General features: G+C 39.4%; 1 protein-coding gene across 8 annotated transcripts in view; it reads right to left on the bottom strand.

The window, feature by feature from the left end:
* NUMB (NUMB endocytic adaptor protein) overlaps window positions 1–12,509 on the bottom strand; it is a 186,457-nt gene extending 173,948 nt beyond the window's left edge. For 7 of the 8 annotated variants that reach the window (XM_077750778.1, XM_077750784.1, XM_077750781.1 and 4 more), the window contains exon 1: window positions 12,421–12,509. The gene's annotated coding sequence lies outside the window, so the exon portion shown is untranslated. Of the gene's footprint in view, window positions 1–12,107; window positions 12,227–12,420 lie in introns of those variants that run through there. The other variant, XM_077750780.1, reaches the window with a different exon arrangement.
* Window positions 12,510–15,317: the final 2,808 nt, after the last annotated feature.

Genomic DNA, 15,317 nt, shown 5'->3' with positions numbered 1-15,317 from the left:
TTTGTGCAATATAAACTTTTGAAAAATTTTTAAATTGGTGCTTTTAAGAGGCAAATAAACCCCACGGTTTTATTAAGTGATACTTTTATTAAGTGAAACTCTTAAATGTATATACACATATATTTTTTCTTTTGCATTCTTGGTACATACTCATCCTAAGTGCTCCCTCCAGAAATTATCCATATATAAAAAGATGACCTACTTAAAATGTCTACTTTGATGGAAACAGTGTCTTAGGGAGATATAACTTGTACTTGAGGTAAACTGAATATTTAAATCATGGTTTAGCCATTGCTTAAATGGCATTGTATATAAAATGCATTTTATATACTATTGCTGTAACTTTCCATTTTCTTAATAAAAAAAATAACGTAAAAAAACAAAATTAATCTCAAAAGTATGTTAAGCAAAAGATGCCAGATAAAAAGAATATATATAGTATTATTCCATTTATAGAAAATTCAGGAACAGACAAAATCAGAAAGCAGTTGCAGGGAAAGAGAGCAAAACAAAAGTGAAAAAGGCATTAAACCAGTTTTTGCTGACCATTTACATAAATTAAATGACAGCTTTGAATATTATCCATCCCTAGATTCCACATAAAAATTAGAGACCACATGGGAGGCCTGGGTGGCTCACTCAGCTCTTGATTTTGGCTCAGGTCATGATCTCATGGTTCACAGATTCCAGCTGTGCTGACAGCATGGCGCCTGCTTGGGATTCAATCTCTCTCTCTCTATGCCCCTCCCCTGCTTGTGAGTGCACACGTACTTTTTCTCAAATATAAATAAACATCAAAAAAAGAATTAGAGACCACTCAAAAAGAGGGAAAAAAAAAAACAAAGAACAGAAACATAACTTCACCTAAAGGAAATACTTACATGTTAACGATCATATTTAAAATATTCCACTAGTGATAAAATACACATTTCAGAAACTGGTTACTATTTTCTCCCTATCAAATTAGCAAATATTTTTAAATGATAACACTGCTGGCAAAGATATATATCTCAAGCTCGTACACTGCTAATGGGAATGTAAATTTGTACAAACCTTTCTAGAAAGAAATTATGCAATGTTTCACTCCCTTGAGAACCTTTAGAAATGTATACCTGAACTTGAAAATTCTACTTATGGGAATCTATCTTAACAATATAGAAATGTGGACAAAGATATGTGTTTAGCAATATAAATGAAGATTTGTTTATAAGATTTTTTTTAATGTTTATTTCTGAGAGAGAGAGAGAGAGAGATGGAGCACGAGTAGGGAAGAGGGGGCAGAGAGAGAGAGAGAGAGAGAGGAAGACACAGAATCTGAAGCAGGCTCCAGGCTCTAAGCTGTTAGCACAAAGCCCGACATGGGGCTTAAACTCAGGCACCATGAGATCATGACCTGAGGCAAAGTCAGACACCTAACTGACTGAGCCACCCAGGTGCCCCAGATTTGTTTATAGTAATTGGCAATTAATAAGCAATCTGAATGTGAAAACTATGGAAGTTGGTTGTATAAATGATATATCCTTTAATGGAATTTTCTTCAGCAGTTTTAAACTTTTTCAAATAATTATAATGATATTAAAATGCATGTTCTAGGGANTCCCCCCTTCCCCCCCAAAAAAAAAAAAAAAAAAAAAAAAAAAAATGCATGTTCTAAAAAGCAGGGTCCAAGAGCACCTGTCGGTCCAAGGATGGCTCAGTCAGTTTAGCAACTGACTCTTGATTTCGGCTCAGGTCATGATCCCAGGATAATGGGATCAAGCCCTGCATCAAGCTCCGTGATGAATGCACAGTCTGCTTACGATTCATTCTCTCTCTCTCTCTCTCTCTCTCTCTCCCCCCCACTCAAGCACACTCTCTCTATATATAGAATAGAATAATAGAATAGAATAGAATATAGAATAAGCAAGTTGCAAAATTATGTATATAGTAAAAATCTTCATAAGGAAAAAGAGATAATGTTAGTATCATTTTAAAAATAATGAAGGGTCAATATCATAGAGACTTTGATTGTATTTCACAGGTGTCTGGGCTTTCTTGCACAAGTGATATTCTACACTATTTAGGTCTACTAGAGGTGGGGGAAAAGACCAAAAGAATAAAAACATTCACTAAAGGAGCACACCATTAGTATTATTTCAGATATAAACAGCCAACTTATCAAATGAAGTCAAAGTCCTCCAAGGTATGTTAACAAATCTATAACAAGAAAAAGTTACAGAATTCAATATGATGCAAATATATACCAATCATGTTTAATTTGAGCTAGGGAAAATAATTAGGTGATTTAGTTATTTTCCACAGGAATAAGCTCAACTCGTTTATAAAGCAATGAAAAAGACGAGAAAGGCACAGTAAGAAGTCAAGCCAGCAACCTGACTTTGCAGGAAATTAGTTCTTACTTGGCAAAGTACTGCCCTCAGAACTCTATAAACAGAGAGGAGACACATAAAATTCAAATACCATGTAAAAGATGTATACTTTCCTTTTCCTTATAGGATCTCCAGAGAGAAAAAAAAAATAATGCATATTAAAACACAGGAAAAAAGAGCTCCATTTAGAGTTAGATGTTCTTTAAGCAAAGACTCAGTTTATTTCAGGGTATCTGGGTGGCTCAGTTGGTTAAGCATCTGACTCTTGATTTCAGCTCAGGTCATGATCTGGAGGTTCCTGGGTTGGAGCACCTGCATCAGGCACTGTGCTGACAGTGCAGAGCCTGGTTAGGATTCTCTCTCCCTCACTCTCTCCCCCCGCTGCCTGATCAGTCACTCTCTCTCTCTCTCACTCAAAAAAAGAATCAGTTTATCTCAAAATGCTAAGTAAATCGCACAAGTTGTAAAAGAACTATATTTTTACTATATTTTAAATGAAAAGGAAAATAGCAGCCTATTTCTCACCTTCAACTAGGATTAGATAGAAAACTCTGATATTAATGATATTAATTCTTGATTGTGAATTGACCTAGGTTAATTAAAATCTTTATAATTTTTCTCTATGTTTTTAATCATTATAGAACATTTCCTTGGCTTTCCATAAAGAATAAGGCCTTAGTATTTGATCATCCCTTGGAAAAAGTCTGTGTTTAATCCAAAAGAAGTGTCTTCTTTAAATAAAAAGGTACTAGGGTAGCTGAGTCAAAAAGGGGAAAGACAGGGAGAGAGTGAGGGGGAAAAAAGAAGGGTTCTAATAGAAACTATTCTTCCTTTAAGTAACATGACCCTGATTGCCATTAAAGGTCCAGCATAGAAGCCCCGCGTTGGGCTCTGTGCTGACAGCTAGCTCAGACCCTGAAGCCTGTTTCAGATTCTGCATCTCCCTCTCTCAGAAATAAATAAATAAATAAAACATTAAAAGAAAAACAACTGGAGTGCCTTGGTGGCTCAGTTGGTTAAGTGTCTGACTTTGGCTCAGGTCACGATCTCACAGAGGGTTTGAGCTCTGCATTGGGCTCTGTACTGACAGCTCAGAGTCTGGAGCCTGCTTGGGATTCTGTGTCTCCCTCTCGCTCTGCTCCTCCCCTACTCACGCTCTGTCTCTCAAAAAGGAAAAGGAAAAGGAAAGATAGACTACAAAGATGCACAAGGAAACAGAGTGGTTAAGTACATTCCTTATCCTTTTTTAAAAAAATTTATTTTGAGAAAGAGCGAGTGAGCGCACAAGTTAGGGAGGAGTAGTAAGAGAGAGGGAGAGAGAGAATCCCAAGCAGGCTCCGCACTCAGCAGAGAGCCTGATGCAGGGCTCAAACCCATAAGCCATGAGATTATGACATGAGCAGAAACCAAAAGTCAGGCACTTAACCAAATGAGCCACCTAGGTGCCCCATATGTGCCTTATCTTGATTGTTGTGGATAAATAGGTAAAAACTCATCAAACTGTATAAACATCTGCAATTTCATTGTAGTCAATTATGTCTGAATATAGCTGTACAAAAAAAAAGAAAAAAAGAATGTATATGCCATGTTAGGGGTAACAAGTATTCTAGTGTTTCTGAAATGGCACATTTGAGTAAGTAAAAGGTAGAAAAAGTAGGCTCAGAGCTTTTAAGGATGAACCTTTTAAAAGCCAAAATAGTAATTGATCCCTCTATGATAACAGCTGAATATATTCAACATCCATGGACAGAGCAGATAGTCAACCAAAACTACTATGAATTCAGTCTAGCCTTCAAAATAAAAAATTTAATTCATCTCAACATTTATATATATGATAGATAATAAAAATAATACATGTAATATGTATATATGTATGAAAGTATTAAGTTCTAAGTATATGTATGTTTTAAGTATACGTATATTTTTGGAACTTATTACTTTTGTCTAGAGATAATATTTGATGAGCAAATGGATTAACTGTAGAAAACATCCACTCCAACTCAAAGAGTTACAAGTAACAAATTGAAAACTACTAATAATGATATTCATTGCCAGGGAGATTCAATACTTAAATAGTAGCTTAAATAAAATGGAAGTCAAGTCTAATGAAAAATGTATCTAATAGGTTCCATAACTATACTTCATAACCCAAAAGAACTTAGGGATTAGTTATAACACTGACAACCTGGGTTTAAGTAATCAAGAATTTACTGCGACTTAAGGGCAAAAAATGCAGCTGAATTAAAAGAAAGATTCAAGTTATTCCACAGATGGGACTAAAACTAAGACAACTGGAAGGGCACCTGGGTGGCTCAGTCGGTTAAGCATCCGACTTCAGCTCAGGTCATGATCTCACTCACAGTTCATGGGTTCAAGCCCCGTGTCGGGCTCTGTGCTGACAGCTAGCTCAGAGCCTGGAGCCTGTTTCAGATTCTGTATCTCCCTCTCTCTCTGACCCTCCCCTGCTCATGCTGTCTCTCTCTCAGAAATAAATAAAACATTAAAAGAAAAACAACTGGAGTGCCTTGGTGGCTCAGTTGGTTAAGTGACTGGCTCAGGTCATGATCTCACTCTCTCTCTGACCCTCCCCTGCTCATGCTGTCTCTCTCTCAGAAATAAATAAAACATTAAAAGAAAAACAACTGGAGTGCCTTGGTGGCTCAGTTGGTTAAGTGACTTTGGCTCAGGTCATGATCTCACAGTTAGAGGGTTTGAGCTCTGCATTGGGCTCTGTGCTGACAGCTCAGAGCCTGGAGCCTGCTTGGGATTGTGTGTCTCCCTCTCTCTCTCTGCTCCTCCCCTACTCATGCTGTCTCTCAAAAATGAACACTTTTTAAAATTTTTTAATAAAATTTAAAAAAATTACATACACTACTTAAGGAAAAATCCATTACATCATGAATGTTATAGAAACTACACACCTGCTGTCATCAGAGGTAATTTAAGAAATAATATAGCTTTTTACAGCTTTCTACAAATGCAGAAAGATTTTTCTTTCACCTTTGACCAAATCCTTAACAAAGGAAGCTACAAGACTTAACTTATGAAAGAAAGTCTACCTCTACTTAAGAGTAAAGAAGAATGTATTAACTGTAGGGATAACTAATTCCTTCTAAACGGCATTTTAAACTAATTTAGAACCATTAAATCTATAACGTTCAACTGTTTTTTCTCAAAGTAGGGTTAGTGGTGCATACTGTTAACAAAAACATACAAAAACTTATACAATAATACAGATTTGGAAGAGGATCAGGTAATATGCCTGTGACCACCCAATAAAACATAAGCCTCATTTGCCCCATGTTTTAGTCTAATCTACCAAACTAACCACAAAAACAAAGGCAGAAAATGCTTAAAGTACACATAAATTTTTTCTTAAATTTTTAATGTTTATTTACTTTTGAGACAGAGAGAGACACAGCATGAGCAGGGGATGGGGAGAGAGAGAGGAGACACAGAATCAGAAGCAGGCTCCAGGCTCTGAGCTGTCAGCACAGAGCCCGATGCGGGACTCGACTTCATGAGCCATGAGATCATGACCTGAGCCGAAGTTGGACGCTCAACTGAGTCACCCAGGCACCCCTAAAGTACATGCAAATTTTTAAAGTAAATTCTCATTTTCCTAACTGCTAAATTGTTTATACTCACACAATATGGAATACTAGCCCTTCTAAACAGAGAAGTCAACAATAGGCCTAGTACTGTTATAATTATTAATAATTAACATCACCATGTGTTCAGTGCCCACTATTGGCAAGGCACTACACAAAATGATTTTCATTTAATTCTCATCACTAGGCTGGTAAAGAGGCCATTATAAGCTCCATTTTATGGATGACAAAATTGAGGCTAAGGGAGATTCAATAAAATGCCAAATTAGTAAATGATAGAGCCAGGATTCAAAAACATGATCATACAATTCTAAAACCTGAATAGTGTCCATTCCACCATGCTTCCTCAGAACATAATGCCTTTTTCAATTTCATAATATGGTAGTCACAATATCCTTCTGTCATCATTAGGGTATTCTATGGTTCTGTAAGATTCTTTGGGAAAAAAATTATATTGACTAAAGAATACTAGAAGCAAAAATTTCTTATAACAAAGTTGGTTATACTAAAAATATTTAAATAAACCTTCATAAACCATGCAAAGCAGCACAACGTGACACCACTACAGAGCACCTAAGGTGTACTTGTACACAATTGACCAGGACTAAAGCATCCCTTTGATGGATGCTGACCTTCCCTTTATTCAGGAGCCAAATAGTGTTCGACAGCTTTTGATCCCTCTTGCTCCCTAAATAACTTGAAGAAAATCCAGTAATAATCATTTTCCTAGTTAACTATATGCACCTTAATATAACAAGTTACCAAAATTAAGATTTTTGCTATCTAATCAGAGAACTTAAGATTTTGATCCTGATTAGAAGAATGTAAGGCATCAGCATGCAAGTGAGGAGAAACAAAGATTTGGTGGTGAGAGGAGGGGAAGTCACCGAACACTAATTATTAACACACTAGCTCCCTGGTTAATCTACTCAGGATGACTAGGGGTCTCTTCCTACTGCTTAATCCCAGACTCCACCGGAAAGGACAAGTGGTATGATCTGCCCTAGTTACAACTGTAGGGACCTATTCCCAAGAGCTGCAGAAGCAGAGACAAGTGTCCAGCCTTCTAAATCCACATGGTACTGCCCAGGCTCCCATCCTCTAGGATGAATAGACTGAATCCTCAGTCTATTCACTTGCATTCTGACCTGCTTTCCTGAGTGGAAGATAACAAAGGAAGAGTTATAGCAAGCAGTGGAAACTGCACAGTGCAAGAAATATGTCCATGGGAGAATGCTGCAAATAGGATCATCCTTCTTTACATATGTCACTCTAGGAAAACTGCCAAGAGGGGCTCACTACTCTAGACATACTTCCTACAGAGCCTCCAGACTCCTCCTCAAACACTTATCAGTGTTCTCCTCATTCTCCCTGAGTTTCAATCCTCCTTTTGCGCCAAGATTTCCAAGTCTGTATTTTATATTCTCAAAAATATACAAGCAGTATTATAAGGACATCCTATTTATCAGAACCAGTGTCTCAGATCTGAGCAAACCTCCTAAAGCTTTATATAGTATTTCTCACTTTAATAATGAAAATTCCAATAGGTTGTATTACTGAAACAAATTTTCTTGGCAAATAAAGAATTTGTCAAGATAAAAAAATTAGATAGCAAATTTATTTTTTAATATTTAAGGAGTACAATTGTTTCCTTTCTCCCTAGCCCTATCAAGGAAACATGTATCAGAGTTCAGAAACTGAGAATTCAAGAGCCATTCTGTGGAAATCACAATCTTTCAAACATAAGAGATATGTTTTGGCAAGCTCAAAATAAAATGCAGGTTTTCAAGTACTCTACTAAATAAACAAGCCTGGGTGGCTCAGTGGGTTAAGTGTCCGACTCTTGGTTTCAGCTCAGGTCATCATCTCACAGTTCATTAGAGCCCCACGTCGGACTCTGCACTGACAGTGTAGAAACTGCTTGGGATTTATCTTCCTCGCTCTCTCTGCCCCTCCCCGACGGACTCTCTCTCTCAAAAAAATAATAACCTTTTAGGGGCGCCTGGGTGGCTTAGTCGGTTAAGCGTCCGACTTTCGCTTAGGTCATGATCTCGCGGTTCGTGGGTTCGAGCCCCTCGTCGGGCTCTGTGTTTCAGTCTGTGACTCCCTCTCTCTCTGACCCTCCCCTGTTCACGCTGTCTCTCTCTATCCTAGAAATAAAATTTAAAAAATATTTAAAAAAAAAATAACCTTTTAAAAAAATAAACAACTTTTTTTTTTTAAAGGGATCTTAAAGGGATCCCTTTAAGGGTTTTTTTGTTTTGTTTTGTTTTGTTTTGCGATAAAAAGGGATCTTTTCCCAACGGGTCTTTTCTGATAAAAGTACTTCTCTCAGCAAACTGAAAACCAGACATAAGTTTCTGCACCTTTACACTACTAAATTTTCAGGCACCAACATTCCCATTTGGGTTTATTGTATGGGTAGTTAAAGGCTAGAAACAAAGAGCAGATCAGAAGCTATTTCTAAAAGAGGATTAAATGCTACTGAAATAGAAAATAAACTTAATTAACTAGTGTTAATTGAACTTCTTTTCTAAATCATTTACTTGAATTTTCTTTGATATGTGAAATTAAGTCTCACTAAATTGTAGTCAGGAACACACAGTTTCTTTGGGATTTAAAAACCACCATTTATTCATCTACAGATTAATAAATCTCACTATAAAATGAATTGAGCAATCAGAGCTATTCATAGGTAAGTGTGATTAGATTATGGATGAATAAGAAGTCAACTGAATAAAGTCCATTTATTAAAAAGTAAGCAATCAAACCGGTCAATGTTCACAATTATGAAGAGTGAGCTTTTATATTTTTCCCATCCTCAATTATTAAGATTTTACATTCCTCCATCAATTAGTAAAGATTGAATGATCTATACAAATGTGCCCACCAACTGCACGACTTAAAGAACAACCATTCTGGTGGTAGGGATACTCCATTTAATGCAATGCAAGGAATTCAAAAGCTTTCATCCTTGGAACCTTTGTTACAAAAGTCAGTAAATTTCTTTTGTGAAAAGATCGCTTATTATTTTCAATTCAAATGTATAATGATTATATGTTTTGTAGTCTTCTAAACAAAAATAGAAATTTTAATGAAATATAAAAATCTGAGATCATTTTTGAGAGAGAAAAAATTATGTAAAGATCCAACTGCAAAGCTACACCAAGAAGTTTCTTCACAATTTCATCAAACGTTAATGAAAGGGCTACATAAATCCCCTAAAAATTTTAAAGAGCGCTGCAAGAATCTCTCAGTTTTCCATACTGCTTTCTCTCTCCTGTATCCACTAAAAATCATTTAAATCATCTCTTCCTAAATATAAACCATCTAGGTTTTTACAGAAGAAAAAGCAAACCAAGAATACACATATTCTTAATATAGCTTTAAAAAGGTATTGGAGATTGCATTTAGGTCCCTCAAACAAGTTAAATTTACATATGCCACATCCAGTTGATTCTCAAGGGTGAAAATCATCAAAACAAAAGCTCCTGCTTAATAAACTATTTGCTTTGTAGTTAAGCCTCTATCCCAGATGCATTTTACTGTAGATTATCACTTTCTTCTCTCTTCAAAAACCTAGAAATCTAAAATACACAAGTATATCTGATTCCCTTAAAAATGCTTTCATATTAGGGGGCTCCTGAATGGCTCAGTTGGTTAAGCTCAGGTCATGATCAATTCCAAGGTCCCATAGGGCTCCACACTGACAGCAGGGAGTCTGCTTGGGATTCTCTCTCTCCCCCTCCCATGTTCACGGGTGCACTCTTGCTCACGCGCTCTCACTCCCTCTCTCTCAAAATAAACTTTAAAAATGCTTTTATATGTTTTAGTTTATATGTTTTAATAGTGTAAGGCCATGAGAAGCCTGAAATTACTTTCACCCTCTTAAGAAACACTACTTTGCTTTTCTTCTTTGAAATGTGTCTTATTTGGCTTTTACTTGTTTTCTATACATGAACTGTTCTCAAACCAGTCCATTTCAGCGTTAGTTGTTTACTGCCAATATGTCTGTGTATACTTAGGTTTTTTACAGACAATGCTTTACCATACGGTGGTATAAAAAGAAAGGGTAAACAAGAGGGCACAAGTGAAACACCACTCAATTTCATTTCTCTGACTCAAATTTCCTTAAGTCCTCATGCCAAAGATTCTCAATATCTAAAAAGAGGCACAACGCAATATGTGATCAGGCAAACACAGGAGAAACCAAATCAGAAGCTAAAGAAATTTAACAAAATATACAACAACCTGAGACAGGATAACAAGGAAAAGAAAAATAACTAATAAATTCAGTCCCTAGAAATCCCTACTGAAGGGCTACTTTTGCTGCACTGCATGGCTCAAAAACGGTTTTTCAAACTCTTTCGACTATAAGTAATAGATTTTACATTGTGACCTAGTACACACAAGAGAAAATTTCCCAAAACAATATTTTTCTTCACCAAATGCAATGCTAGTCAATTCTGTTCTATTTCATTTTATTTTCAATGCTGGTGGTAACCCACTAAACTGACTTTATAAATTATTAATAAACCATGATCCACAATTTGAGAAAGATACGGCTTAATAGAGGATATCCCTTATATTTGGATCATTTCTCCAATCTGCCTCTACTTGTCTCGTAGACAGATAGTTTAAACATTATTACTGTTTTCACTGAAGCAAGTGGTTTTTAAAGTGGGAATCCTCTGACCAACATAAGCATCACCTGAGATAAATGCAAATGCTCAGGACCCACCCCAGATGTACTGAATCAGAATCAGAAACTGGCCAGCAGTCTGTATTTTACCAAGCCCTCCAGGTGATTCTGGCGCAAGCCTAAAGTTCGACAATCACAGCATTAAAAAAATTCTGGCCTTTAACCTCTATTTAACAATCCAGTCAGTAAGTACCCACTGCTTACTCGGTGCCAGCCACTATTCTAAAAGTTATACAAATATTAACTTATGTGAAAAAACAAACCTATGAAATAGAGACTATTATTATCACTATTGTACAGATTAGGAAACTTGCACAGAGAGATTAAATTGTCCAAGCTAAGTGGTGGAATTTATTTAAAATTGCCCAGGGTATATCTATCCTTTCATGACTCCACTCTTTCCGATCAAGTCCCCAGTCCTATTCCCTTAGTTTCAGCTACTCCTCACCTCCCCTTCTTCCTTTCAAATTCCCCATCCTGTCAATGTCCTCATTTTCTAATATTATTGGTGTCATCCTAAAACAAAACTTTTTTTCTAAACCACTAGAATGCAAGTCACTTAACCCTGCTTTTAGGATGCTCTTCTCTTCCATCTTAGTATCATGAAGCCTAAGTTTCTTCTACGTCTTAAGTCCTTAGAATCTACTATGACCACACCGTTAATTTCTCATATCTGCCGCTATGGCCAGTTTCCACAAGACCACCATTCTCTTTCAGAGCAACTTTCTCGCACCCTCCTACTGCGTCCTATCTACGCCCTATGTACTTCGCGCTTCCTACAAGGAAATTATTTCTCCCCGCCCACCCCGTGTCATTTTGCTTGACTCCTCTCCAACTGAGAGAACTTCCACTCCCCGGAAGACCACCTCACCCCAGTCTCAAATCCGAACTACTCCTTGAGGACCCTTGGTCCCCGGTGGATTCTCAGACCCAGGAGCTCCCAGTCCAGTCTTGGGTCTCCCATCCCTGACCAGCGGTGGGGGGAGGGAGCTCCCGTTCCTCCCCAGCTGTTCAAGGTCTCCACAGGTCCCACCCTCCTAAGACCCGCTTCTCCTAGACTCCCCCGGAGTCCTCCACCCTCGGACAGCCGCCTTTCTCAGGAGAGTCCCCACCACCACCCCCTCTGCCTTTCCTCGACGCCCCCTCGCTCAGACCCAAGCCGCTCACAGTCACCCCGGACCCCCGCCGTCCTCGGTCTCTCTCCTCCCTCGGACCCGGGCCACTCCCAGTTTCCCGGCCCCCCAGCTCTCTCCGCTTGGGCCGCTCCTGGGTTTCCCGGGTTCCTGTGCTCTCTTCCCTCGCACCCAAGCTGTCCTGGGAGTGTATTCCGAGTCACCCGGTCCTCGGACCAGGTCGCTGCCGGTCACCCCAGGTCATCCCCCCTCTCTGGGACCCCGTCCCCTCCCGTCTCCTCAGGGAACTTACCCCTCACACACCGGCCGCTGGTCAGTGCTCAAGCAGCAGGACGTCCCAAGGGACCTCCCGGCATGAACCGCTTGAGTCTGGCCCCAGCCTATCTTGCCAATGCGAACTCCGCCGCCGGGAACCGGGCCATTCTCCCACCAGCCCAGACAGAGCGAACTCGCCGCAGCCGCCGCCGCCGCCGCCGCCCTGGCTCCGGCCCGACCCGGCCCACAGTCCAGGCCCCCTTCCTCCGGCCTCCGCCTCCGGAGCTCCGAGCTGGAGTTTCCGCCCCGCGACGGCCCCCAGACCTCAGGCCCCCGCTACCGGCACTCACCTGCCGCTGCCCCCAACCAACTCCAGCGCCACTGCCTCTACCTCGGCCGCCAGTAGCCACCAAGCGCCACCACCTCCCCCATGACAACAGGCCCACCCCGTTTCATAGTTCCTACCTCCCCATTGGATAGTGGGGCGGCGGTTCTCTACTCTGATTGGTTTTCCTTACCCGTCTGTCATAGCTTCCTCACCGCCCCTTTTACTGGACCCAGTATTAGCCCCCGCCCGGACCCAGAGCGCCTGGACCAAGCTTTAGTTGTAATTGGTCAATGGTAGGGCAGTTCGAAGTTATGATAGGCTACCGAAAATGTCTGTTAAGCCAACTGGTAAGGGATGTAGCTCCAGGGTTGGTTCAAGCTTGGGCACAGTTTGGTTGCGCAGTAGTAAGCAAGGAAGGAGTCGTGCTCGCCACCGAGTTACCGGGTAAGGGTTAACTCTTTGTTGTAGAGTTCATTCTGTAAACTCATCCTTTCTCCAGTTCCCTCCCTATTAGAAGTTTATCACTGATAGTTTATAGGGTAGTACTTAACAAAATACCAACATCAAAGGTGTGTTTAAGGAGTGTTTTCCAACTCTTTGGGAGAAAAGCACTTATACAGATAAAAATGTCCTCTTCTTGAAGTCTCAACGCACCCAATTTCCTTGAAGTTCTTTCCAGAAGTCTCCATGCTAAAGTGCAAAGGACAACTATTTATTTAGTAGAAATCAGCCCACTTTGGTTGCAATTATAACGTTGCTAATAAACTCAAGTGGCATTTTAAGAGTTCTCCAGACTCACCCCTGGCTGGCCCCTGCCAAGTGACCAAGCAGCCATCAGCAAGTTTGGACGAAACCAGCCACATTTACCCTTGTGATGCTCTGGAAATGAGAAATACATTCCCCCCACCCATCCCACCCCCACCTTCTCCCAACTTGATTTTTATGTTCGGCACTTCATAAATAGCCCTACTAGATGTGTGTCAGATATTTGAAAAGCTTGTCTTTTCCTAGCAGTCTAAATTAGGACCATTGAATGAATTGCAGTTCTTTTCTCACATTGGCACAATGCACGAGAATAAATGATTGCATTTTTTATTCATTTGCGTACAAGGCACAGTTATGCATTTTTGAGAAATCTGGTGTTGCTATAAAAACTCTTGTGCTCCTAGAAATGTATCCATCCTTAGATTTTGCTTTTCTTTTTCATTTCCACCCACTATTCCTGCTCCTAAATAACAAAATGTTGGCCTGATTACTCTTTATATTTCTAAGTCAGATTTAAATATACCTTTCTAACAACTCTACCTATAATACACAAACCCATGGACCATGAAACAAACCAGAGATGGATTGGGGCAGGTCAAGGAGACATCCCTCACAAGCATTACCTTACGGTTGGGAACTTCCTGTGAGACTGGGAATCTGGACTTTAGAAATTGCGTGCTTTACCCCTTTCTTCTTCCTGCTAACTCTTTGTCCCATATCTCTTCTATTCACCTCCCTGTCCTTTGCAGAGCAAGCCACAGATAGTCTAAAACTGTACTGTTTGTTATCTAGTAAAAAAAAAAATTGTCTCCTTTTTTGGTTATATTTTTAGTCAACTTTGAATAAACTACATATCACCAAACTAAGCGGAAATTATTCCTCCATTAACTATAACAATAAGGTGTCTTTTCCTAGTTATTTTCCGGAACTTTCCTCCCCCTTCCCTCATCCTCACCTTCCAATTTGGAAATAACCTCCCCTTCAATTCAATGACTCATAAAAAGCCTGTAAAAGGAAAGTGGAAAAGTCAAAATAACTTCAGAGATGTCTGAATCATTCAGTTGAAGGAAAGATCAGACATTGACCATGATAAGATGGGAGCCAAGACATAAGGCAAGCCTGAGCTAACATCCATAACAAATGAAGTAACATGCAAATATGAAGATTCCCCAATGAGAAGGAGGTATCAGTATATCCTTTACACAACCTTTTAATATATTACCAGCAGCTTTCTTCTCTCTAGTCTTGACTGTGTGCCCTACCCACCAATTTTAGAGCAAGTTCGAAGGCAATTAATGTCCTGGCAGATAGGAAACAATAACGTCAGAGGAGGGCACGGGCATTATTATGGTACTTGGGGTAATAATGGCTCTTGTACAGCCATAGTGATTTGGTGCCATAGAGAACATAGAATTAGGCCAGCCTCACTAAGAGGACTTGCCATCTAAGTCCAGGAACTCAACGAAATTACTATCACAAAACAAGGAATACTGCCACAAAGGTCAGCTATTCATTCTAGTCCATGAAAACAAAGTATTCATAAATGTTTTCACTCATACATGCATATATACACTTTTACCACTCCTGTTCCTTGTGAAAATCAATTAAGAAAAAAAAAGTAAAATAAATATGTTCAGCCCAGTAAGAAAAGAAAAAATCTTTAAGGAACATTCTTTGATCCAACAGAAGACTATTTATTGTGTTCTTAAAGTCCATGCAGTACTAGAAGTTTATTGCTTGTACCCCACATTTTTATTTTGCATGAACCTTATCACATAATTACTTCATCCAGCCTCCCTTTTCTTTCCTGTGTTATGTCTTCGCCGCTGTTAAGACCCCATCTTAGAAAGCAAGAGCACTGGAGTCAGGGCGTCTGCAGCTTTGTGTTGTGTGGCTGGCTGTGGAGGTGGTGCAGATGCTATCTGTTCAGAGGCACTTGAGCAAGACCAGGATAGCAGGTATATTAAAGGCAAAAAATAGCCTTTATAAATCCTGATTAAGTAGAAAATGAAGGACTTGCAGTGATGTCCTGATGTCTAAGGAGCAGCATAGTTTGCCTTGGGCTTCAGTGAATGCTGATGCTACTTGCTGCTCTCTTTTCAAGGGAGCAGAATCCAGGTTTCCTTTCATTTCTATTTTAGTCTGGGGTGGGGG

This window comes from Crocuta crocuta, unplaced genomic scaffold (assembly GCF_008692635.1).
Source record: "Crocuta crocuta isolate KB4526 unplaced genomic scaffold, BGI_CrCroc_1.0 scaffold186, whole genome shotgun sequence".
NCBI lineage: Eukaryota > Metazoa > Chordata > Mammalia > Carnivora > Hyaenidae > Crocuta > Crocuta crocuta.
The sequence above is the reverse complement of the archived record's forward strand: the minus strand, read 5'-3'. Positions and strand labels throughout refer to the sequence as shown.